At 40.4% G+C, this 25,074-nt stretch overlaps 2 long non-coding RNA genes across 2 annotated transcripts in view; both read left to right on the forward strand.

Moving 5' to 3' along the window:
- Positions 1 to 21,138, forward strand: part of LOC136794852 (uncharacterized) — a 209,151-nt gene extending 188,013 nt beyond the window's left edge. The window contains exon 6 of the long non-coding RNA XR_010842210.1: positions 21,085 to 21,138. This is a non-coding gene — a long non-coding RNA (uncharacterized lncRNA). The remainder of the gene's footprint in view (positions 1 to 21,084) is intronic.
- The window catches only part of LOC136794853 (uncharacterized), a 114,466-nt gene continuing 110,518 nt past the window's right edge, over positions 21,127 to 25,074 (forward strand). The window contains exon 1 of the long non-coding RNA XR_010842211.1: positions 21,127 to 21,209. This is a non-coding gene — a long non-coding RNA (uncharacterized lncRNA). The remainder of the gene's footprint in view (positions 21,210 to 25,074) is intronic.

Genomic DNA, 25,074 nt, shown 5'->3' on the forward strand with positions numbered 1-25,074 from the left:
GCACTACCTTTTCTTAGGAGATTAAAAATTTTTGCTCTGAGTTCCTCTTCAACTGAACGACTTTTCCCCACAGGAGTCCCTTGAGATCTTGGTTGTGAAGATATTCCTAGAGTACTTTTGTGGCTGCTTCCTCCAGAGCCTTAACATTTTCAGTGGTTGTGGAAAGGTCTGTATCTTAATTTCTTGTTGTCAGGATGCCTTACGGCGCAATTAGTGTAGATTAAGACACTGCCTGCCTGGGGTTTGATGTCTCATGAGTTTACTTTGATCCCCCCCCCACCCCCCTTAGAGCCCTGGACATATGGCAAACTTTCGTGCTTTTTCCCCAGGCTTTTCAGTTTTCTTTGTTTTTGTTTTCAACGAAAGCAACAGCTCTTCAACATTCTGTATTTTGCAGAGGGCTCCATTTCAGCCTTTCTGCCTACCGCAGGCAGAGGCCAAGCCAATCTTCTTTTCTGGGAGTGTTAACACTCTATGCTCTCATGTGCCGTGGGCCTATGTCTTTTTCAAAGAATCTTAGGGGCTTCCCTGGTGGCGCAGTGGTTGAGAATCCGCCTGCCGATGCAAGGGACACGGGTTCGTGCCCCGGTCCGGGAAGATCCTACCTACATGCCGCAGAGCGGCTGGGCCCGTGAGCCATGGCCGCTGAGCCTGCGCGTCCGGAGCCTGTGCTCCGCAACGGGAGAGGCCACAACAGTGCGAGGCCCACGTACCACAAAAAACAAAAACAAAACAAACAAACAAAAAAAGAATCTTAGGACTGATAAGGCAAGGCTGTCCAAACAAATTTAAATGAATAATAATGTAATACTGGGAAATATTGGAAAAGAATAGTGTGAACGTGGAGAAATTTCTTCCCTTTCTTATAGGGAAGCATTGAAGAGAAAGGCTGTAGTGCTTTTTTCCCAAATGAATGCCTCAGGGTTTATGTCAATTTGCGCCCTTGCCTTAAGTAAAAGTTGATAAGGTCTGCATTTTCTTTTCTCACCTTCATTCCTTTTTATGTCAGAAGTTAATTATCCCGTCTCTGTAATTATTACTGGCACACACAGTCTCAGGGCCTGCAAGAGGTTCAGAATTACATATGGGCTTTTATTTAGCAGTTTACACAGTATGGGCTTTGAGCCAATTTGAGAAACCCTGAAAGCCATTATCATCTATCTGTAAAATGCTTTGCCCTGTGTTTGCTGCCCTCAGAACAGTGGGTTACAAGAAAGCCGCAAAATACTGGTGAAATAATTGGGCATGCAGTTCTGGGCACTTTGTAGACAGACGTTCGCTAGCTGCACATCCATTGTGTGCTTATTGGCTTTTTTCTTTTGAGAAGCCAGGCAAGGTTTTCTTTTGTTCTGGAGAATCACTATCCTATTCCAGCTGATCATTCCCTTCAGAAGATTTCTTTGCCATAATCCAATCTTCCCATAAAACAATTTGATTTTATTCCAAGTCTGTGAGTGCCATATCCTTGTTGGCTGGGTCAGTCATTTCAGAGTGATATAGAGGGTTTTTCTTTTTTCTTTTCATTGAGTCTAGTGATTGAGGAACTGGATTTCATCCAACAGTTGACTTTCTTCACTGTTCTTTCTCTTCTTTCTATCTTAGCACTTTTACCCCGCCCCCAACCCCGTAGGTATTCATACTAGAAGTTATCCAAGTCTTTGGAAATACTGTTTTTTTGGCCTTTTATAGTCTTTGGTAGACTGTTTCTTTTATGTGAACTACAGTTTGGCTATGAAGAAAATTCTTTAAAATTATTTCAGTCTCTTGACAGTGATATAAGATTATATCATTTTTTCACTAGGTAAAAGACAACAGTACTATCCCTTCTTAGAAAATAAACAGCATCACACACTAATCAACAAGGCACCATGGGAAACCTCCAATTCATGAGAGAGTGGAATAATGAGGGGAGGCCAGAGTTTTGTTGCATTCCCAGACCTCACATACCCTGCTGGACTCAACTGCGCATTTGGCTGCAGATTCTAATTGTAAACCATACCCTTGTGCTGTTATATGGAAAGAAACACATAAGCCTCAGGGATGCTTTGCCCAGAGCATGTGAGCCAGTTTTGTGGCCAGACTTAGCATAAATTGAGATTTGCCAGCAGACCCAGAAATCTGCCTTTGGTGTTCCTAAGTTAATACCATTTTCCCTCAAGACAAAAGACATGCCACCTAGAATGGGGCCTCGGATGCAGAACTGGTTAGAAATGAGAAAGTCCTTCTTTCTAATGACAGAGATTCCATTTGCACTGCGCGCTGATTGCAAGAGCAGTTTTTTGGGGCTCTCAGGCCTCACTAGGGGTAGAATGTGATGAGGATGGCAAAGTGGTACCTCATGTCTCCCTGGGCTTCTTGCACAGATGTGCTGATTTAACTCAAGGATATGCTGAAAAGACATTTCTCTGCTTGGAGTACAGCTTACAGAGAGAAGCACTCTTACAGTCCATAAGAATGAGGAGATGACTATTTGAACCAAGAGCATTTATTCCCCACTGGAATAAATTATCTCAAGATTTGATAATTATAATTGTTGTGGTTGGGCTGAAAGTAGGCCTCTCTCTTCCCAGGCTGACTGGGTAAAATGGTCTCTTGGTTGATGTGAGCATTACAAGTGTGAATTTGCTGCCGTGGTTGGTCCACGTGATATTTCAGGAGAGGTGGGCACTGTGTCTGGCCTGTGGGATGGCCGATAATTGGCTACGTGTAGGGGCAGATAAGCAATAACGTACTTTAAACACCCACTTGCCCTGTCCCCTCCCTCTTGCAGAGAATTGTGGAATAATTTGCTCTAAAGTAACTCCTATCATAAAAGAAAACATACTCTCTCGGCATGGGCAGGGCCTATAGTAACGTGATGATTTTATATACTACTTTTCCTAGGAAATTCTGGTTTTATCAAATGAACAACCTGGCAGTACAAAACTCTTCTAAAATTTTTCTCTTCCCTTAATCTCCCATAAAAGGCATTCAAACAGCTTGAATGAACATGTTCCATTTTATGTCAGGTTTTCGGCTTCATTCAAATAGAATCCACGTTCAGTGTACTTTGTTATGAACATACAATGCTGTTATTTCTAGGGTGCATTGTTTAGGAATTGACAGGTATATGAAAGATATATGAATCCTTCCACTAGGGGAAGTTTGCTGCTTCAGGAAAGGAGTTTTGGTTTTCAAGAATTAGACACACCATTAAAATGCCTGTAAATTACGGTGAAATATTACACTTGGCTAGCTACCCTCTCACCAGTCTAGCTTCATTCAGCCAGCTTTTCAGCAACTCAAAACACTTCACAATTTGGCTACAGATATTTGAGAAACTTGCCGGCCTTGAGTGTGACATTATTTTCTCCTTATTTACTATTTTGTCTCTGATGCAGAGCCCTTAAATTTAAGGGCCCTAAAGTGTCTTTTAGAAACAACAATGAAAACACAATCAAAATGGAATTCAGTTTATGAAAGCATTCCAACTCACTCGTACAGGTTGGATCCATGTTTCCTCTTACCTTTTCACCAATGTGACCGGTCCCTCTCGTCATTGAACAGAGCTTTACTAAGCACTCAGTGCTAAGCACTGGCAAGAATGCAGACCTTTACCAAAATCTGTATTTCCTCCCCTGGGTGTGGCCCTCCCACCAAATAATCCTATTGTTTCCCATACTACTGGTTGTGAGAACTTTTTTGAATTTATTTCATAAGTACTTCCTTTTTTTCCCATCTGTAGGTGACCCTCTTCCTCCGTGGTGGGAACATGGGTGCATAGGTGGTACTGGGGGGAAGGGAGTAGGGAAAGAAGCTGTCAGTTCATTCTGTGTGGGAAATGAACAGTTTAAGCTTCCTTGAGTAGTGTAGCACGGGTTCTCTGTAATTCTCAGTTTCTCCATTTTGGAAATGTCTTTTCTAAAGTGGAACCACACTGGCTTTAATCCATTTCATACATTTAGAGTTTTACTGAAATAGAATGGCAAGTAAGGGTATGTAATTTGGATTCGTGTATAACAGTGCTCAAATCTGAGCTCACCAGTTACAATCTATGTATCTTTGAACAAATTCCATTATCTCTCTGAGCTCAGTTTTTTCATTGTAAAATAAGGCTGATAATTGTAGCAAATCTATTGCACTGTTTTGAAGATTAAATTGAATACTAAATGTGTACTTTCTGTTACATAGTAGTTCCCTTTCTTTTTTGTTTTAAATATAATAAATCTGCCAGGATACTAGTATCTCTATTCTAAATTCTGCATTCAATTCTTGACATCTCAGCATCAGATGTTAATTTGGCAAAAGTGAAGGAAATTTTAAAGAAAGGGAATGGAAGCAATTGATGTCATAAGATTTATTTACACAAGTAATAAAGATAGATTTTTTTTTTTTTTTTTTTTGTGGTACGCGGGCCTCTCACTGTTGTGGCCTCTCCCGTTGCGGAGCACAGGCTCCGGACGCACAGGCTCAGCGGCCATGGCTCACGGGCCCAGCCGCTCCGCGGCATGTGGGATCCTCCCGGACCGGGGCACGAACCCGTGTCCCCTGCATCGGCAGGCGGACTCTCAACCACTGCGCCACCAGGGAAGCCCAAGATAGATGTATTTTTGTATAAACCATGTGGAGAACATACTTCTGCAAAGAATTCAAATATAAAAGCATTTTAAATTTAATTTTTAAGTAAATTTATCAACATGCTTATGCTTTTACTCAAGGATTTTGAAGTCTTTACCCACGTTTTCAGAATCCATGAGGAAGGTATTATCTCTAAATTGTGGATGGGAGGAAAAAAATGCATAGAGATAATGTGATGGGAGCAAAGTCACACAATGGATGAGGAGCAGAGACTAGTGCTGGCTCTGTCCAGGCCTTCACTGTTTGAGAGGAGCCTGAATGTACAAGGTCACTAGTCACTATTCAGGAATGTAACACATGCCACCTTGGGTCTCCTTCGCAGAATCTGTTCACATAGGAGGGATTAATCAACCAGTGACCTGCCACTTTCACTGACCTATGTCCAGCATAACCTCCATGCTTGGTGGCTATAATCCTTGTTTTGTCCCATTCCCTTCATTGTACTCACTTATACTCTCCAAACCACAACTCTGGTTAAATCCAACTCTCTAATTTCTCCAGGCCAGCACCCATATGACTTAAGAAAAATACATAAAGAGGCTGACTAGTCTCCTTAAATTCTTGACCTTGAACCTCATCTGGGCTCTGAGTGCCCACCGACAATCATTCCAAATTTTCCCTGTTCTGCTCTGCTTGGTAGCTAGTTTACTCTTTCCTCCTCCCCAAGCTTCAATACTTTCATTACCTTCATTTTCACAGAGAAAATTCAGGCATTGGAAGAGCATTTCCACAGCTTCTCATGACATTTACTTTCAAAGCCCTCTAGGGTCTGCACCCACATACTCTGCTGTCCTAGCTGTGACCATGGGTGGGTGTCTGTACCCCTATCTCAGCCACCAGGTCCCATCTTCTCTCAGCTACTCAAGGACATTCCTCCAGAAATTCTCCCCTCCCTCTCTGACGTCATTAGGGTTTTGTTTGTTTGTTTGTTTTACTGGTCAACTGGGTCATTACCATCAACATTAAACATGTGGCTGTTTTTATCTAACTAAAAACAAAATACCAAAACAAAACCAAAAGCAAGCAAGAAAACAACTCTTCTTTGACTTCACTTCTTCCAGCTGTTGTTGCCCAGTTTCTTTGGAGCAAAACTCTTTGAAGCAGAGAGGTCTAAACTCAGTTTCCAATTTCTCTCCTCCCATCTCTTTTCAGTTTGGCTTTTATCCCCCTACTGTCCTCAAACTGCTCTTGTCTGGGTCACTGATGTCTTCCTTATTGCTAAATATAGTGGTCACTTCTCAGTGCTCATCTTAGTTCTGCAGCAATGGACACATTGCTCTCTCTTCTCTTTAATAGACTTTCTTCCACTGGCTTCTAGGATACCATGCCCTCTGTTTTCTTTCTACATCATTGGCTACTCCTTCTCAGGTGCTTTTGCTCATTCCTTCTCATCTCCCAGACCTCTTAACATTGGCGCACCCGGGGCAGAGTCCTTGGATGCTCTATCTGTGATCTCATACAATCTTGTGGCTTAAACGAACAAACAAATAAAAAATAACTCCCAAATTTACATCATCCCATCACATCTCTCTTACTGCCTCCAAAATGATATTTTTGATTATTTTCTGCTTAGATGTCTAATAGCTATTTCAAATTTAATGTCTCTAAAACTGAGCTTCTGAATCCACCTCTTAAAAAACCCTGCTCTCCTCATTTTAGGTGACAGCAAATCCATCTTTCCAACTGCTCAGGCCCAGACCAGAGAAGTCATCTTTCACTCTTATTTCTCTCATACCCCACATCCAGTTTATCAGAAAATATTGTTAGTTCTTTCTGCAGTGTATCCCCAGATATGCCAGAATTTGGCCACTTCTCACCACCTTGACTACTCCCACTGGTCCGGGGCTCTGTCACCTCCCCTCTTACTTGATACCCTTGTCACATGGACCTCCTGCTTCTGCCCATCCCCCACTGCTTTACTGTTTACTCAAAATATAGCATCCAGAGTGAGCCTTTTTAATGTGTTAGTCATATTCTGTCACTTTTCTACTCAAAATCTAGCAGTAGATGCCACTTGGGATAAAACCCAGTCCTTACACTGTTGTACGAAGCCTTTCATAGTCAGACCCCATGCCCCTCTCCATCCTATTACTGTGCCTCATGTTCACTCCACCCGGGCAGCACAGCCCTCCTTGCTTCTTCAAACTTGTCAAGCATGCTTCTGTCCTAGGACTTTTGTACATCTCTCAGGAACCTTCTTCCCCAGATGTGCACATGGCTAACCACTTAACTTCATTTAATCCTTTGCTCAAATATCAGCTTCTCCACGGAGTCTAACCTGACTGTCCGATTTAAAATTGCAATGTGTACCATCTGCACATTCCTGAGCCCCTTTGCAATACTGGATATTTTTCTATAGTCCTAGTCACCTCCTGATATCTGTTGTATGATTTGCTTATTTATTACGTCTATTGTTTCTTGTCTTTATCCTGTCAGAATTCAAGCTCCCCAAGGGCTAGAATCTCCTGCTTTTTTCACTGATATATCCCGAGTAAGTACAGTTGTATCAGGCAAAAAGTGGATGCTCGAAACACATTTGCTGAATGAATAAGTGATTTTAGGAACCCTGCTGCCCTAGGGATGCAGTTATAGACAGGGTTGGCATTGGAATATTTGGGGGTTTGTGGTTTTCTATTCCTGGGCTGACATTATTCTTTGTTGGAAAGAGTCAGGATATTCTGTGGGGCACTATTGTGGAACCCTGACCCAGTATGGATTTCACTTGGAGGACTCCGAAATTCTTTTTTCCTAAGATTTTACAAAAGTATCCCACATGTCTAGCACATTATCTGGTACATTAGCGAATGAAGGAAAAAAGCTCCAGACTTGGTCTAGACTTTGCATTCTTGTAAAATAATATGAGTTCTAGAACATACTTCCTGGAGAGCAGGGAACCAGCTGGGTCTCCTTTGTGGCCAGCTCCTTGGACCTTGTGGCCACTTGGCATATACTGCGGCATTGGAAATCTATTGGATTATACAATGATTGTTAAATAGTTCATGCTGAGGTGGAAACAGCGCAAGCTTGAAGTCAGACAAATGTAGGATCAGGTTGGATCCTAGACTTAACGCTCCAAGCCTCTTTTTCTTTACTATAAAGTCATTGCAAGGTTCAAATGAGATAGTGTAATGTTGCCAGCTCAGGGCAGACATGGAGCAGGACCACTAAGGGTGAATTTTCTTTCCCTGGAAAAGAACTCTCTGCATTAACTCCTGTTATATTATTTTCTGGGCATCACAAAGGAATTTACCTTGCCTCAATATATGAACATACACCAAAGAGATTAATTTATGAACTGGAAGAAACAGAACAAAGGACTTCTTGCTTCTCTTTTATTAACTCTGAATGCCTCAAATTTACAATAGGAATTATAAGACTGCAGAAGTTTTCCAGGGAATATCAATGAAAAGACGGCAAATCATCAATTCTGGAGATAAAAGAACTCAGTAGCCATTTAAATTTCCACTAAGAATATGTGATTGTGAACATTTATTGTGAACCTACTGTGAGCAGTATTAGGTGGCTTGTAGAACCAAACATAGAAGATATGTTAATGTGCTTTAACAGCACTGGGTGAAATATTTCTATCAAGATTACTGAAGTGTTGGGCTTCCCTGGTGGTGCAGTGGTTGAGAATCCGCCTGCCGATGCAGGGGACACGGGTTCGTGCCCTGGTCCGGGAAGATCCCATATGCCGTGGAGCGGCTGGGCCCGTGAGCCATGGCCGTTGAGCCTGCGCGTCCGGAGCCTGTGCTCCGCAACGGGAGAGGCCGCAACAGTGAGAGGCCCGCATACCGCAAAAAAAAAAAAAGATTACTGAAGTGCTTCTAAGGGACTTTCTCAGAGATTGTTAGGCACACTTTAGAGGATGCTGTTAGGAAGCTTTTAGGGGAGTTGTGCAAATGCATAGTCAGCTTAAAGCTGTTAAACACATTAATTAAAGCCAATTATTCTTGTGTGGTGGCCATAGTTTCAATTGAAAATGACTCCACCGCATCTGTTACCTTCAGGCACAACTTTAGTCTTCATTTGAGAGAGTGTGTAGGAGATCAAGGATTAAAAAAAATCCTTAGGAATGGTAAAAAATTCAATTCCTATATAGTCCTCTAAAAATCACCTACCCATTTAGTGCTACAATTAATTCACCTGTGAAATAGAAATAGTAACAATGCAAACAAGAATTATTTTTCTGGCACTTCTAATCGAAGTTCTCCAAAATTGAAGTGGGCTGAAAATGGCTATGGAAATTATAACTCAATGTAATGACTGAGGAAGCTCAATTTCATTAGAAGGCTAAGTATAGATTGAACCAGTGCTTGTTCCTGTTTCCCTGAAGTTGCTGCTTACACCAGGAAGATAACACTTTGGTCGCCAGTGCGAGTAATACCAGCTTTGAATTGAATTTGTCTAGTCTTCCATACTGAGTTATTTTCAGCCATTCAGAAAAATATACAAATGTCATACTTCTAATGATGCAAAACCAGTTTGGACAATTGGAACAATTTTAATTTATATTCCAATAATTGCAGGTAAACAACTGCTTGCTGCTTTCTAAGTATTAACTAGGTTGACATAAGCGATGACTTTAAGATACACTTTATTTTTTAAATTAAAAAAATTTTTTTAACATCTTTATTGCTTTATAATGGTGTGTTAGTTTTTGCTTTATAACAAAGTGAATCAGCTATACATATACATATATCCCCATATCTCCTCCCTCTTGTGTCTCCCTCCCACCCTCCCTATCCCACCCCTCCTATCCCACCCCTCTAGGTGGTCACAAAGCACCGAGCTGATCTCCCTGTGCTATGTGGCTGCTTCCTACTAGCTATAAGATACACTTTAAATGTGTGGCAATAATTAAGTTACATATATAATTTGGTATGTCCTCATCAACAGCTAGGTGAAAAACCAGAACACGAAATTGAAAATGAAACATGATCTTAATTATGCAAAGATATTTACATACTTCACATTTTCTTCATGTATGTATGCAATAGAAAAATATTGGAAGTAGACATGGCAAATGTTAGCAGTGGTCATCCCTAGGTGATGAGATTACTGATGTTGTTCTGTTTTCTTCTTTGTATTTTCAATGCTTTCTGAGTTCCAGTGAAAATCTATGAGTCTGATAGTAGTAGAAAAAAGCCATTAAAATTGTGCTTAGATGTACTTTGCACAGGGCCAGGGGCATAGAACAGTAAATGCTGAGTGAATGAATGGGTCGATCAAGAAAGCTGACGAGCTTTACCAATTCTCTGGCAGCTTTGTCCATCTTTCTTGTAGGATGAGAGTAAAATGTCACATCATGAAGGTTTCATTACAAAATAAATGATGACGTGTTATAAATCACTACCATAAATAATAAGCGTGGACTAATCAAGTCCCTTTTGTGATGAGACGGCCCTAATTGCTTTTAATTTCATGCTTTTCCTTACTGTACTTGCTAATTCTTAAATTTGTAATATCCAGTGTTCTCTCAGTCACTAGCATAAATTGGCGATGTTCTACTATAGGCAAATCAGTTGGCTGAAAAAGTCAGTTATGTGGAAAATACTGTAAATAACCTTTTTCAACTCAATTAAACAATTTTGGCATGATACCCCAGGCTTTAAGGAACAAGTAATTCACTACAGCAGTTAAAAACCTCTGGGTCCAACACAGAAAACCTTATACAGACAAAATTCTCACTTTTGTCAGCACTAATCTTATACTCCCTAGAGTATCAGGATAAGGCCAGAGATGAAATCCTATGTGGACAAAAGAAGAGGATGTGAGCTAACATTTACTGAATGCTACCTGCACTATCATTATTCTTAGTTTCCAAAGTAAAAATGGTGTTGGACATACACACTACTATATATAAAATAGATAACCAACAAGGACCTACTGTATAGCACAGGGAACTATACTCAATATTTTGTAATAACCTATAAGGGAAAAGAATCTGAAAAGGTGTGTGTGTGTGTGTGTGTGTGTGTGTGTGTGTGTGTGTGTGTGTGTGTGTGTATCAGTGGTTTTCAATGGGCAATAGTCCCCTCTGTGGGATATTTGACAATGTCTGGAGGCATTTTTGGTTGTCACGTGTGTGGGTTGCTACTGCCATCTAGTGGGTAAAGGCCAGGGATGCTGCTAAACATCCTACAATGCACAGTACAGTTCCTCACAACAAGAATTATCTGGCCCCAAATGTCAATCATGCTGAGAGTGAGAAACCCAGATGTGGATCAGTGGTTCTCAGAATGTGGTCCCCAGACCAGCATCAGATGGGAACTTGTCAGACACATACACTCTCAAAGCCTCACCTTGGGCCTCCTATTCACTGTGGGCCCAGCAGCTATACTTTAACAAACGCTCGGGGGGATTCTGATACATGCTAATAATGTTCAAGAGCCACTGAAATGGATATTTCCATCTTCTTCTTGTTTTTCAATCACTTTAAAAAAATGTGCTTTAAAAAATTCTTCCTTTCTGTTCAGACTTTGTCTTTGACCAGTAGCTAAAGTCTGAAATCAAGACCCTTCACAGACTCCAATTTCTTCTACCCTCAAGAACCTTCTTGTCTGGTGGCCTCTCTCTAGTTCTCTGTTTCAAAGAAACCCCCTTCCTAGGAACAAGCTTCTCTTCTCTTGCATTGTTCTAAAATACTAACAACAGCCAGTCCTGTGCTTTGGTCTCCCACAACTGGTCCACCACACAGCTTGTCTAAAGCTAGAGCTTTGTCCTCCAGTGAGTCAGTGCTGGTAAGTGGAGGTTTCACGCAGTTGCTCAACATGTGGCATCAAAGGGCTTTTGAGGTTAGCACTCTGGGTCTTCTTTAGTTCTGAACCTGTTACACCCATTTTTTCAGGAGTTTGGGGCGGTATCCCTGTTCTCAGTCTGTCTCCTCACACCCGCCAAATCATTTACACTTGGGGTTTCGCTCAAAACTAAAATCCACCCTGTAAAATGACTCACAGCACACATCTCAGATGATGGGGAGTTAACATGTCTTCTTCATGTATGAACAAGTGCACCAGCCGTTCTTCCTGCCTGTAGTACAAGAAATGGAACTTCCAAAATTGGGAGACCAGGAGCTGAATTTTATAACTTATACCTTTTGGTAACTTGAGAAGGACCTTTAGTCCTTAAGAAATACTAGTCAGGAAGGCATTTGATTTGCCAATCTGTCCTTTCTCCATCATGCATTTAAACTCTTATTTCAGTGAAGGAAAAACACCAGCTTTTGTATGAGCTTTTATGATGGAGTAGAGAAATGCAAATCTTATAATTAAGAACTCAGTCTTCATTATTAGCCTGCAAATCATACAATAAAATAAATCTGGCAGACATGGCCAAATGTTCTTACTCGATTAATTTGGAAATATATTCATCTCTTGTGGACTGCTATTGAAGCTGACAGTTTTGCTTTTCTTCATCTCTATTAAGGTTTCTGGCAAATGGTGCTGCCAAAGGCGGTGAGAACCTGAACAGGGCAATTGTTGCAAACGTGGAGGAGAGGTGGACCATGTCACCACCTGGAGTTTTCTTCCTGAATCACCCCCTTCATTTCCATGAGTGGTGGAGACTTCTGCTGATCATAAGGCTTTTCGACCAGGTGATGGCCACAGAGCCACAATGAAGGAAGCATTAACATACATCCCACATTGAAGATAAACTTGTGTTCTGACCTGCCACCTTGTCTCCTCACATCTCATTCAGTGTCATTCTTCCAGAACGGAGCGGTAGTCATGCTCTGGGGTAGTCATGGCCCTAGACTCCTTTCTTTTTCTTGGTGTCAAAAAAGGAGGGGTTGGGGGCTTCCCTGGTGGCACAGTGGTTGAGAATCCGCCTGCCGATGCAGGGGACACGGGTTCGTGCCCCGGTCTGGGAAGATCCCACATGCCGCAGAGCGGCTGGGCCCGTGAGCCATGGCCGCTGAGCCTGAGCGTCCGGAGCCTGTGCTCCACAACGGGAGAGGCCACAACAGTGAGGCCCGCATACCACAAAAAAAAAAAAAAAAAAAAAAAAAGGAGGGGTTGGGATCTGAATTTATTCTGTCAGCTTTTGTCTAGTTTATTGACATAAATTTGGATGGTCTCTCTCTCTCTCTCTCTCTCTCTCTTTCTCTCTCTCTTTAAGTAGGCAGGTTTTTTTCCCCTTAAAAATAGCCCCAGTGTGGCTTCTTATGCTTTGAGGTAGCCGAACCTGTTTCTGATCTTTAAAAAGTAGTGAGGTTGATGGGTTTCTTAAAGATGATCAATAAAATACATGCAGACAGATTCCTTCAGAACAGTGATCACCCATCGGAACAGACAATTTAGGGATGACATTAATCTAACAGCCTTGATTTGTGTGTGTGTGTTTGCAAGGAGAAAGCGGTTTTTAATTCCCTAAATGTGAGTTTTGGGGGGAGGGGTTAGTGTGGGTGGTGATAGTCCTTGTTGAGGGGGGGTGTGTGTCCCTGACTGCAGTAGACAGTCTGGGGTATGGCATGGACCCAAGGAAGGAATAGGTGTTTCAGAGTAAGAAACAGTGGGTTGCTGGGGTGAAATCCTTCAGGCATTTATCAAATACTTTCTAGGTCAGGCTTCCCTTTTTGGAACCCCTGCCTTAAACACTTTATTGTCCTCAGCCATCAGTCATTTCTCAATGCCACTGCTAATTACTTTCCAAACAGGCCCTTTCCAAAAGAGCTGCCTATCTGTACTCTGCCACTATCATGCTTCTTATTAGAGAATTCAAGGTTCTATTTCATGAGCACTGGTAAATGTAAGATACATTAATGTACCAGCATAAAATTTAGTTTCCACTCTTAAAACCTCTAGAAAGAAATAGAAGGGATATGGAGCACATCTCTTGCTCTGTTAATATGATTTTACACCATGCCTGTCACATTGCTGGAATGCAATAGTTTGTATCTTGAATGAATGAGTATGCAAGCAAAGATGAATTTGGACTCCATTAGATAAGCTAATATGGTTACCAAGAACCAATAGAAACAAAAGGTGCTCTTACTGGTCCCTTAAACCATTCCTTTATCTTGAAATGAAATTGTACATAATTTCCTTCAGGTACAATATGAAAGAGAATTTTACAGTTGCCTTGTTCAACTGAGTTATCCATCCCAAACAGGACAACTTTGCCCAAATTAATGGAATAACTCTGCTCCCCAACAACAGGCTCGAGCTTGTTCTACTTCTAGACTGTTGCTTAAGGATACGGAGGGGCAGTTACCCAGGTTAGATGAGAATATTGATGGTAGGCAGATTTCAACTCAGTATCTTGGGGGGAAAATAGGAGAGTAAGAGCCACATCTGACAGCCGAGAGAGCTGATATAGGTGGGGATAAATGTTACCCGACCTTTTAAATTCTGCATTGCTCCCTTCATATCTCTCTTCTGGAGAGTTTCTCTCCCCTTTGGTGGGTCCCTTCATCATTGTTTTCAAAGCTAAACAGCTTCCATTCTTTCCTAGTAGTTGGTAGATGTTTAGATTGTCTAACTTTCTAAACTGACTGACCTATTCCCTTATTGGCTGGATACCTCGAAGAGCTTGATAAATAGATGGCTTGGCAAAATACGAGATTTGGGGTTTTTAAAAGGTCCGCGCTAGATCAATTTATCAGGTCAATTTCAACTCCTTATCTTGCTGAACATCACGCTTATTGCCATCTCAGAGGGAGAGGTGCTAGCACATACTGCTTAAATTCACACTCAGTTTGCTTGAGTTTGGATCCTCCTTCCATCACTTTCTAGCTGTGTGACCTTAGGCAGGTTACTTAACTCCTCTGTGCATCAGTTTCTCCATTTGTAAAATGGGGTTAATAATACTATATTTAAAATGGATAACCAACAAGGACCTACTGTATAGCACAGGGAACTCTTCTCAATGTTATGTGGCAGCCTGGTTGGGAGGGGAGTTTGGGGGAGAATGGATACATGTATATGTATGGCAGAGTCCCTTTGCTGTGCACCTGAAACTATGACAATATTGTTAATCAGCTATACTCCAATGTAAAATAAAAAGTTAAAAAAAAGCTCAATATCAAAAAAACAAACAACTCAATCCAAAAATGGGCAGAAGACCTAAATAGACATTTCTCCAAAGAAGATATACAGATTGCCAACAAACACATAAAAGGATGCTCAACATCACTAATCATTAGAGAAATGCAAATCAAAACTACAATGAGATATCATCTCACACCAGTCGAAATGACCATCATCAAAAAATCTACAAACAATAAATGCTGTAGAGGGTGTGGAGAAAAGGGAACCCTCTTGCTCTGTAGGTGGGAATGTAAGTTGATACAGCCACTACGGAGAACAGTATGGAAGTTCCATAAAAAACTAAAAATAGAACTACTGTACGACCCAGCAATCCCACTACTGGGCATATACCCTGAGAAAACCATAATTCAAAAAGAGACATGTACCACAATGTTCACTGTAGCTCTATTTACAATAGCCAGGACATGGAAGCAACCTAAGTGTCCATCAACAGATGAATGGATAAAGAAGATGTGGCACATATATACAATGGAATATTACTCAGCCATAGAAAGAAACGAAATTGAGTTATTTGTAGTGAGGTGGATGGACCTAGAGTTTGTCATACAGAGTGAAGTAAGTCAGAAAGAGAAAAACAATACCATATGCTAACATATATATGGAATCTAAGAGAAAAAGAAAGGTCATGAAGAACCTAGGGGCAAGACAGGAATAAAGACGCAGATCTACTAGAGAATGGACTTGAGGATATGGGGAAGGGTAAGGGTAAGCTGGGACAAAGTCAGAGAGTGGCATGGACATATATACGCTACCAAATGTAAAATAGCTAGTGGGAAGCAGCTGCATAGCACAGGGAGATCAGCTCGGTGCTTTGTGACCACCTAGAGGGGTGGGAGGGAGGGAGACGCAAGAGGGAAGAGATATGGGAACATATGTATATATGTTTATACATATAACTGATTCACTTTGTTTTGAAGCAGAAACTAACACAGCATTGTTAAGCAATTATACTCCAATAAAGATGTTAAAAAAATAATAATTGGGGACTTCCATGGTGGCACAGTGGTTGAGAATCTGCCTGCTAATGCAGGGGACGTGGGTTTGATCCCTGGCCCAGGAGGATCCCACATGCCACAAAGCAACTGAGCCCATGTGCCACAACTACTGAGCCCACATGCCACAACTACTGAAGCCTGTGTGCCTAGAGCCCGTGCTCCACAAGAGAAGTCACTGCACCACAACAAAGAGTAGCCCCCGCTCACTGCAACTAGAGAAAGCCCGTGTGCAGCAATGAAGAACCAGTGCAGCCAAAAATAAATAAATAAAGAGTAAATTTTAAAAAAATAGTACCGGTATCAGCATATAATTTTACTAAATGGGTCGATATGTGTAACACTCTTAGAACAGTTCCTGGCATATAGTAAGCACTTGGAAAATGTTTTTATTTTCCTTGTGTCTGTCGCCCTGTAGCATTAAGATGGTTCCCAAACAGAGAAAGACGTGGCTTCTTATGGCAGCCATGGCTACCTGTCCATGGCATCATAGATTCTAACAGGGGAGGAGGAAGCAGGACTTAAAGACACTTCCCTGGAGGGAACTGTGAGGGAAGGAAACTTTAGTTGACATAGTTTGCTTCTTTCTTTTCCCATTTTTATATTGATGGCTAGCATATTTCTAGGGAAATTAAACATTTTTTGTCAGTATAATTTGGGTACCTTTATTCTACCTAATCCATTTTTAGGAATGGGTGATGGTAAGATAATGCCTAATAGGTGGAAATTTATTTTTCTCATGACACAAGAAGTCTAGAGTATTGATTAATTGCTCAGTGGCTGAGGGTTTTTATGGTTGTGACTAATTCTTGTGGCCTTGTCTTCATATTTGTTACTTTACTGTCTGTCCTCTCCCACCTGAGAAAACCAAAGCTTTCCCAGAACTACCTCCATCCCCACCCTACCTAACTTTCTACTAAGGTCTCATTGGCTGGAAACGGGGCACCCCACAAGCTCTAACTGCAGAGGAGGCTGGGAGAGTGGGGACAGGGTTGTCAGAATAGATCTAAACAGATCATGATTCACTGCTTGCAGTTAGACACTGACTCTGTGCATTCTCAGAAATCTGTTTGCAAAGAAAGCGGGGGACAAAGAAGGCCAGTGGCTGGGCCGTTAGCAATGTCTTCTAAATCAGCATCCATTTTACTGTTCTCGCCTGTCTCAGTGATAAGCACTTTTATTTGAAATATCTTAGTTATTGATCAAGACAAATTTATAAGTAGGTATCTCATCTTGTAGTTGAGAAAAACGAGGAAGCTAGTAGGTGATGGGGACATGATTCCTACTCAGGCCCTCTGATGTCATGCTGGTCCTCTCACCCACTTTTCCCTAGTGATTATATTAGAGCTAGAGACAAAGTGATTACCTGGCACCTCCTGAGAAAATGAAACATGATTTGTCAGACTTATTACTAGAGAGACGTCTCTGGAGTTTTCTACATGCGAGTCCTGAGCTGAGAGTTTCTTGTCACAGTAAGTGACCCAGAATTTCCACGAAGCACAGCCTCTCTTCTGAGCCCCGAGACACTTTCATCTCTGTACCCATTTCAGGAATTCTGTCTTGATCTTTTGTATCCTTCTGCCTGGGATCTCCTTTTTCTGTCAATTTACGGGCAAGTCCCAGGAAAGTGTAACTCCTATAGTGTGGGTGACCCTGGCCATTTCTTGATTTGTGTCAATTACCCTTCTGTAATGAAATGTTTTCAAGAAACACACACAATTAAGTGTGCCTCCTTTCAGTGTTGGGAGGAGTTCACAGTTCAGCCAGGATGCTGTTGCATATTTTCCACTCGGATGACGCTTACTCTTGGTTTGAGGCCCATCAGCTCTGGCCTGTGTGTCTAGCTGTACAGCGGCAGAGCGTGTTGGTACTGTGCTCACGTGTAAAGGGAGTTTAGCAGGACTCTCACAGAGGAAATCTAGAAGCCTCTTGTTTAGACTAGAGAAATGCTAGGGGATTCATTTTTTCACCTCTGCTTTTTGGCTCTGGCGGACCTGGGCACACTGCGGTTAGCACAGTAAAATGCAATGCTCTCACACCTGTCCGTTGGTATTGGAGAAGAAGACACTCTTCCCCTTTAATCCCCCCCAATATCAACACATACTCTTAGCACTGGCCCTTCTCCTTTCCAACCTCCAACACAGAAATGAAAAGACATTCCATGTATCTGACACATCATTGGCATTTCAGTGTAAGCGTTATCTGGTCTCCTCATAACCTTTCAGAATCTGAGACAGGTTTGGAGACCTTAGCACCACCCTCTAGAGCAGAGGTCAGCAAACTTTTTCTATAAAGGTCCAGATAGTCAATATTTTAGACTTTGCTGGTCATACGACTTGTCAAAAATACTCAACGCCATCTATAATATGTAAGTAAATGAGTATGGCTATGTTCCAATAAAACTTTATTCGTGGACTCTGAAATTTGAATGCCACATGATTTTCACATCCTAGAATCTTCTTTTATTTTTTCCAACTATTTAAAAATGAAAAAAACCTCCCTATCTCATGGATTGTCAAAAAAAATTTGGACTGTGGGCTGTAGTTTGTTGAGCCCTGCTTTAAATCACCTCTGTTTAATAGAATATCCTGTGATGATGGAAATGCTGTATAATACCAAACACTTGGAATATGGCTAATGCAACTGAGGAGCTGAATTTTTAATTCTAATTCATTGAAATTGAAATCTGATTTTAAAGGGCCACCTGTGACTAGTAGCTATTGTATTGGACAGATCTAGCTCTGCTGTTTATCTGAACAAGATTCAAAATTCCCAGTTTTTGTGTCTTTTAGATTAGAATTTTAACTTCCTGGAAGAAAATGTCTGACTGGCCTACTTAGGGCAAAATCACATAATGTAATAGACACTTGGCTTCTAGGAGTTCCCCTATTGGTTGGGGTCAAGAGGGGGGTGGTTTCTGCAGAAGAGAGCCTGAATATACAACACAACAGGGGTTTGCTACAATTTCCTGAAGTCTTGAATTTCAAAAAGAGGTCTGTAATGGAAAGGAAAGGAATGATTTCAGAATGACACACTGTTGGTAGAATCAGCATGGGAGAGAGATTTTGTGGCCCTACCTCATTTCAGCACCGCTTAATTCATACTGCAATGTTGACTTGTGTAACCCCAGGCCTGTTAGAAAATATAACTTGTCATTTTAAAAGATGCTATTTGTGTAGTCGGTCAACAAGCATTATCAAGCATCTGCTGTGTTCTAGTCACAGTGCTAGGTGCCTTCACAAACTTTCAGATTTATTCTTCATCTCATGAACGTTCTCACACAAAATGCTGTTTTATGAAGAATTAAAATGAAATTAAATGACCTTATCATGAAAATAGTATGGATTATTATTCTGTTACAGAGGGCATTTCAAAACTATATTATGAAAAAGTTAAGACTCGAGCCCTATGTCAACGTCTGAAACTCTGCAAAAGTTTATTAACATTCAGAGCTTTGTCTTTACAAATTAATGGCATGTTTACCAACTTAAGCTGCTAGTCATTCTTACCTGCTATTGGGAACCCCTTACCATCTCTGGAACGTCCTTATTTGTGTATGGTGGGTGTGTGGAGATGGGGATACTAATTCTGAATGAGAAATCAGGTAAGGCACCACTGACATTTCATTTAAGACTTAAGTGGTAAGAAGGTGCAAGTTAGGAAGGTTTTGGAGTAGGGATTTCTAGGAACAGCAATTGTAGAAGCTCTAAAGCAGGAATGAGCTTTCTTTGTTAAAGGAAAGGAAGGTGGCCAGAGGGGCTTGGAGTATAATGTAGCAGGAGGACACTGAGAGGTGAATTCTGAGGACGGGCAATGGTCAGATCATGACACAAGGCATGTTAAGCACAGACGCAGGAAGGTAAAGGATCAGCCTTCATGAATGGACATGCATCCAGTTGAAATAGAAAATAGGTTTGTAGAATCATGTCCCCAGTTTCCTTTAAGGTATCACAGACCAAGTAATTCAGAATGAAATGTCTCATACGGAATGCAGCAGAGGAATCTGGTTGTCCAGAAACCTCTGACTCTGTGTGAATTGGAATGCTGGTAAATTGAAGGACTCAGATGACCAAGAGAAATTAGCACATCAAATCACAGAAGACGTAGAGCTAGGATATCTGACACAATTTGCTCTGAACAGAAATCAACAAAAATGCTAAAGAATGAGAAAGTGACACAACAACAAACAAATCAAAACAAATGAACAAACCTATTAACTCTCTAGAGCCCCAAAGAAGCAGAATATGCCACTTAGTCTGTAGTCTGATTGCTGGAGCCTGGCACAGCAAACCAAAGGTTTGAATCAGAATTTGTAGAGGTGCCATAACAACAGCGTTTTAAATTTCTATGAATGAAAGAAAAAATAGGATTCCATGCTAGAGATAATTCACTTATTTCATTATTAATGTTTGGAAATATACCTATGAGCAAGGAATTTACAAGGTAGTGTTTTCCATGGAGGACATTGAAACCATTCTGAACACATTTATTTGTGGTGGTAAAGTGGGGATGACAATTATTACTGAAAATGCAGCCATACGTGACTATGGAGACAGAATGTGACTCTAAGGAACCTGTTCAAATCTATCAACCCAGTCATACAGGCCACTGGTTTGAGGTTTCTGCCCAGTTTTTGAACACTGGCACAAAGGGGGTGTGATGTCACCATCAAATGTAACTTACTCAGTTCATTATGGGTATCAAAGTTATTAGAAATCACACTTTAGAGAATACAGACTTGGTGTTACAAAAAATGTTTTTTAATTTATGAAGATGCAAAATTTCTATTGCTAACAATAACAGTGGCTTAATAGTATATAATACAGAAAAGTACTATAATCCCCAGAAAATTTTGTCAAGATTTTAAGGCCTTTTTATGGTTATTTGAGGAAAGATAAGGCAACAATGCATATTTTCCAAGAACTTTAAATATAAAGCTTAAGAATTCCCAAGTTTTAAGTTGTTAATGAGGTCAGTTAGATATTTTGTGTATCTGATTCATCCCAACCATTCTACTTTACTTTTAACCATTGAAGAAGCTTCTTGATGACATGAGATGAGCATAAAAGTGGTAAAGGAAGGGGTTGCAAAGGCAGTGAATGTGGACTTGTAGTGTGGGTGTGGGGAGACGTGATCCATTTTCCAGACTCCATTGTATCTTTCTATTTCAAAGATATAATTGGAAATTTAAAAATAAGCCACTATACTTAACTCAAGCACAAATGATAACTGTGGCCCAGAGATAAGATGTGATTTTATTGTATAAATATTAACTATCATTCTCTTTCTAGCGAGGCTATTTCACTGTACCTGTTTAGCTGTATAATTTCTTGTAAGTTTCAAAATAAAACAAAAAAAACCCCCAAACCCACTTCAGTTCTGCTTCTTCTAATTAAATTATATCTTATATTACATCTTTGCAGCTTTGCAGTAGTCACCAGCCAGTGCCTTTGGCCCTAGACGGTGTAGCTTAAGAGGACCATTTCTCCTGGCATTGCGATATTGATCAGCCTTGCTGCCTCCCATCAGATACACTTGGCCTTTTCTGGTAAGCCCAGTTCTCATATATCTCTGAGTCCCAAAGGCAAGCCAGGGATGAAAAGTCATTTTTCTGCAGTATGACAGAATGAAGCCCTACATAGAAATACCTACTCTAACTTCTTTTAAAAAGTGCTTACTTGACTATAAAATAACTCAATTTTAGAAAATGCTCTTTTCCTATTCACACAATCTTAGGTGCTTTCTTTTAGCACCATGCACATAATAGTAGAAGTAAAGTATGAAGGGTGAAAATACCACCCGAGAAATGAATTATGGTTAAAATAACTGTTGAAGGAGAGCGAAGGTGATCTGAAGCCCACGCAGTTCTAACCCTCTGCTTCCCGCTAAAGGAGGATTCTGCCAGGAACACCAGATGATATAATCAGGGGGGAGGGAGGCTTTCCACGGACCGCCGAGCACCTATATTCTGGTAAGCAGGTCATGTCCTATCCTATTCCTGTAATCCTTTTTTGACAAACAAGTACAAGTTTTCTTCACCTTTTGGACATCAGAGAAATCTGATGTCCCCAATATTGACTTTTTAATGTAATTGCAATCTCATTTGATGGAATTTCGAACAAATAGGAGTAACAGTCCTGGATATCAATTCGAATATATGCCCATTAAAAGACTTGGTGATGCAAATACACGTACACACGTACAAATACTCTTTTGGAATGGAATGAAGTGATTCTGATGGTTTTAGATTCTTCTTTAGAAAGATCATCAATTATTTAAGTTTTGAATGCAGCCCTCCAGGGGAGAATGTAATCTATAAGTGGCTGAGATTTTCAATTATACCTAGTCATTTGTCAAATGTTCACTTCACTTAGCATGAATGTTTATTGATAATTTTTACAGTCTCTAGGTTATAATGTCTGATCTTTTTGATCACTTTTTTCTTTTAATATTTATACCTTCAGATATAATTAGTGATTGCTAATCAATTTAAAAAGCTACTTAATAGCCTTTAAATATGTATTTGTAAATGTCCTTGGCTGGTTTGAATGTCTGTGTGTGTGTGTGTGTGTGTGTGTGTGTGTGTGTGTGTGTGTGTAAAGTTCTTCATAAATAGCCACAACACAAGTATAAAGCATTTAAGACTGGCTTAAATATAAAAACTGTTCAGTTCAAACCTATGTAAATTATCTTGGGTTCAATTATGTTTATTCCATCTGTTTTTATCATCTGTTGTTACAATACTTTATCATTTCTACATGGTATTAAAATGTAAATGAATCGAGAGGAAACACATCTGTGGACAGTTAGTTAATAAAACTATATTCGGCAAGTGAGCTATCATAATAATTAATTAAATTTCACTGCCCGTGTATGCTTATAATTGTATATTTAGTGTTTATTTGCATAATCACATAATGGGATCTGTATGATTCATGCTTTGTTGAGCATAATCTGTATACACAAATTACCACTTCCAAACTTGAGTTGCTTATAAAGATGTCACAAAGACATTTGGCTTTTTTTAGGAAATGATGTATAGGAAATAAGAAAACAATTTTTTTTTCTTTTTTTCTTGAATTTTATTTTATTTATTTTTATACAGCAGGTTCTTATTAGTTATCTATTTTATCCATATTAGTGTATACATGTCAATCCCAATCTCCCAGTTCATCCCACCACCACCCCCTCCCCCCTGCTTTCCCCCCTTGGTGTCCATACATTTGTTCTCTAAATCTGTGTCTCTATTTCTGCCTTGCAAACCGATTCATCTGTACCATTTTTCTAGGTTCCACATGTATGCGTTAATATACAATACTTGTTTTTCTCTTTCTGACTTACTCTGTATGACAGTAAGTTACATATTCTTAAAGTTCAGCAAAGTAACAGATTGAAAAGACAATTCAGGTTACAGACAAGTCCTGGCTTTGTTCTTTGAAATCCTGCTTTTAAAAGTGCACTGGTAAGGCTTCCCTGGTGGCACAGTGGTTGAGAGTCCGCCTGCCGATGCAGGGGACACGGGTTCGTGCCCCGATCCGGGAAGATCCCACATGCCACGGAGCGGCTGGGCCCGTGAGCCATGGCCACTGAGCCTGCGCGTCCGGAGCCTGTCCTCCGCAACGGGAGAGACCACAACAGTGAGAGGCTCGCGTACCGCAAAAAACAAACAAAACAACAAAAAAAGTGCACTGGTGGTGTATTTAGTAGTTTTTGATCAGGGAAAGGTTTGCTCTTTTGAAGAGGTGGTGTGAGCAGGTTAGATTAGGCATTGTTCTGAGCCAGGTTATATGTTTAGGACCCCACATATAATAATTTTTGATTCAGTAATATTCCAGTTAGTCTAATCCCACAAATAATTGATTCAGTTTTTCAAAATGGAGCCTAGATAGTTGTTTTAGGAGCATATCCTGGGGCAAAATTGTGCATACTGGCCTTAAACTCTTAGATGTATACAATTTACAACATTTGCTGAAGATGACAGGGGACACTTTTCAGTAGTGACATACTGTAGACAGCAGACTCTAGACACAATCTGTTTTGAGCAATGACCACCTCCACCTCCTCAAAACCCAGTCCTCTCCAGTTGCCCTGTGTTGAGCTGATCAAAATAATGCACAGCAAGTTTTGAGTGACAAAGGCTTAACCTCTCAGGTTTATCTGCGTATTGAAAATGAAGCTTGTAATCCAATTAGATTTTAAAGATGTCAGTCTGCTCTAACCACTCCCATGCCTGCTACCATTTCCTGCCCCCCTCAATGCATCAAGTTCAAGTTTAAAGTTCTCAGTGCATTTAGCATTGCCTGTCAGGTCCTTCATCTGATCATCTTGGCTTTCCTCTTCTGCCTCCCTTATCTCTCACAGTTATGCATCTATGACTTAAGAACTGAATTGCCAAGAAACCTCAGGTGAGCACAGGTTGAGTATTATTTTTTTTAATTGAGAAAATGGTGTCAGAAACTAGACTGTTTCAGTCTCACAATTATATTCTTACCTCTGCTAATGCCACATTAAGGAGTAGGTCAGTTGGGTGGCTGTTCCAGGTACCAGTCACTTGAAGATGCTGAAATGTGATTGGAACAAATGAGAAATATGGAGCCAGTTAACTCATGTATCTAAGTGCAATACCTTTAATAACTGGACAAAATTAAAAAGTGTCCCATATTCTGCCAAAGGAGATTGTGCCCTTGATTGAAAATAAAAACGCAGCACGTCACAGGTGCTCCGCACTGGTTTATCCACTGAGCACTCTTCCAACGGGCAGAGCAGATTCAAGCTGCAAGTTGAAGAGCTAGGGCAGGCCACCAACCCAGAGAACAACCAGATGCAGTTAACTGAAATTCCAAAGGAATTCGAACATTACTCATCGTTAAGAATGAGCGGTTTTGTTTTGGTATTTGCATTTTAAACTCTTTTTAGAAAATATATGCTCCCTTCTCAAAAAAAAAAAAAATTCTTCTCAAAAATTTAAGAAAAACCTGCACGTAGAACAAAATCTGTAGAAAAGATGGAAATACTCTGTTGCCCTGGAAATAAAAGAAAAAAAACATAAACATTTTAAACATATTTTGAAAAAGCCTAACTGGGAAAAAACCCTCTGTAATTCATGACATTTTCAAATAAGTTAAAATGCTATATCACATCTGTGCATTTAACAATTGCTTATTTTGAACATAAGGAATAGACGTGATTTTGATTAAAATAACATGTTTCTTCCTGTCTCTGCGAAACATTGAACTCTCAGTTTCCTTCTGTGTCTCCTTGTCAGCAGGAACAACTCCTCCTCTCATACGTAGCCTTCTCTCTTTTTAAAACTTTAAATTCTGAATTAATTTCAGACTTACAAAAACTTTCAAAAATAGTACAAAGAGTTCCTCATACACTTCACCCAGCTTCTCTGTGAATAATGCTTCTGA

This window comes from Kogia breviceps, chromosome 9 (genome assembly GCF_026419965.1).
Source record: "Kogia breviceps isolate mKogBre1 chromosome 9, mKogBre1 haplotype 1, whole genome shotgun sequence".
Taxonomy (NCBI): Eukaryota; Metazoa; Chordata; class Mammalia; order Artiodactyla; family Physeteridae; genus Kogia; species Kogia breviceps.